The sequence below is a fragment of the Xyrauchen texanus genome, chromosome 39, assembly GCF_025860055.1.
Source record: "Xyrauchen texanus isolate HMW12.3.18 chromosome 39, RBS_HiC_50CHRs, whole genome shotgun sequence".
NCBI lineage: Eukaryota > Metazoa > Chordata > Actinopteri > Cypriniformes > Catostomidae > Xyrauchen > Xyrauchen texanus.
This window is the reverse complement of record NC_068314.1, coordinates 35,359,692-35,362,441: the sequence shown is the minus strand read 5'-3', so window position 1 is coordinate 35,362,441 and position 2,750 is coordinate 35,359,692.

The following is a 2,750-nucleotide window of genomic DNA, read 5'->3' as shown; positions in this document are numbered from 1 at the left end:
AATGAGTCAACTCTTTGAATCTACAGCACGAAAAACAACATGTGACATTGTGTAGGCTGATTCCCAAATGAATGATTTGAATGAGTCAACTCTTTGAATCTACAGCACGAAACATACCACCTGACCAGTGTAGGCTGATTCCCAAATGAATGATTCGAATGAGTCGACTCTATTAAATCTACAGCACGAAACATACCACCTGACCAGTGTAGGCTGATTCCCAAATGAATGATTCGAATGAGTCGACTCTTTGAATCTACAGCACGAAACATACCACGTGACCTGTGTAGGCTGATTCCCAAATGAATGATTCGAATGAGTCGACTCTTTGAATCTACAGCACGAAACATACCACGTGACATGTGTAGGCTGATTCCCAAATGAATGATTCGAATGAGTCGACTCTTTTGAATCTACAGCATGAAAAACACCATGTGACATTGTGTAGGCTGATTCCCAAATGAATGATTCGAATGAGTCGACTCTTTTGAATCTACAGCATGAAACATACCATGTGACATTGTGTAGGCTGATTCCCAAATGAATAATTCGAATGAGTCGACTCTTTTGAATCTACAGCATGAAACATACCATGTGACATTGTGTAGGCTGATTCCCAAATGAATGATTTGAATGAGTCAACTCTTTGAATCTACAGCACGAAAAACACCATGTGACATTGTGTAGGCTGATTCCCAAATGAATGATTCGAATGAGTCGACTCTATTAAATCTACAGCACGAAACATACCACCTGACCAGTGTAGGCTGATTCCCAAATGAATGATTCGAATGAGTCGACTCTTTGAATCTACAGCACGAAACATACCACGTGACCTGTGTAGGCTGATTCCCAAATGAATGATTCGAATGAGTCGACTCTTTGAATCTACAGCACGAAACATACCACGTGACATGTGTAGGCTGATTCCCAAATGAATGATTCGAATGAGTCGACTCTTTTGAATCTACAGCATGAAAAACACCATGTGACATTGTGTAGGCTGATTCCCAAATGAATGATTCGAATGAGTCAACTCTTTGAATCTACAGCACGAAAAACAACATGTGGCATTGTGTAGGCTGATTCCCAAATGAATGATTTGAATGAGTCGACTCTTTGAATCTACAGCACGAAACATACCACCTGACCAGTGTAGGCTGATTCCCAAATGAATGATTCGAATGAGTCGACTCTTTGAATCTACAGCACGAAACATACCACGTGACCTGTGTAGGCTGATTCCCAAATGAATGATTCGAATGAGTCGACTCTATTAAATCTACAGCACGAAACATACCACCTGACCAGTGTAGGCTGATTCCCAAATGAATGATTCGAATGAGTCGACTCTTTGAATCTACAGCACGAAACATACCACGTGACCTGTGTAGGCTGATTCCCAAATGAATGATTCGAATGAGTCGACTCTTTGAATCTACAGCACGAAACATACCACGTGACCTGTGTAGGCTGATTCCCAAATGAATGATTCGAATGAGTCGACTCTTTGAATCTACAGCACGAAACATACCACGTGACCAGTGTAGGCTGATTCCCAAATGAATGATTCGAATGAGTCGACTCTTTTGAATCTACAGCATGAAAAACACCATGTGACATTGTGTAGGCTGATTCCCAAATGAATGATTCGAATGAGTCGACTCTTTTGAATCTACAGCATGAAACATACCATGTGACATTGTGTAGGCTGATTCCCAAATGAATGATTCGAATGAGTCGACTCTTTGAATCTACAGCACGAAACATACCACGTGACATTGTGTAGGCTGATTACCAAATGAATGATTCGAATGAGTCGACTCTTTTGAATCTACAGCATGAAAAACACCATGTGACATTGTGTAGGCTGATTCCCAAATGAATGATTCGAATGAGTCAACTCTTTGAATCTACAGCACGAAAAACAACATGTGACATTGTGTAGGCTGATTCCCAAATGAATGATTCGAATGAGTCGACTCTTTGAATCTACAGCACGAAACATACCACGTGACCTGTGTAGGCTGATTCCCAAATGAATGATTCGAATGAGTCGACTCTATTAAATCTACAGCACGAAACATACCACCTGACCAGTGTAGGCTGATTCCCAAATGAATGATTCGAATGAGTCGACTCTTTGAATCTACAGCACGAAACATACCACGTGACCTGTGTAGGCTGATTCCCAAATGAATGATTCGAATGAGTCGACTCTTTGAATCTACAGCACGAAACATACCACGTGACCTGTGTAGGCTGATTCCCAAATGAATGATTCGAATGAGTCGACTCTTTGAATCTACATGAGCTACCTGAATCTAGCATACTACACATGTGACATTGTGTAGGCTGATTCCCAAATGAATGATTCGAATGAGTCGACTCTTTTGAATCTACAGCATGAAACATACCATGTGACATTGTGTAGGCTGATTCCCAAATGAATGATTCGAATGAGTCGACTCTTTGAATCTACAGCACGAAACATACCACGTGACATTGTGTAGGCTGATTACCAAATGAATGATTCGAATGAGTCGACTCTTTTGAATCTACAGCATGAAAAACACCATGTGACATTGTGTAGGCTGATTCCCAAATGAATGATTCGAATGAGTCAACTCTTTGAATCTACAGCACGAAAAACAACATGTGACATTGTGTAGGCTGATTCCCAAATGAATGATTTGAATGAGTCGACTCTTTGAATCTACAGCACGAAACATACCACCTGACCAGTGTAG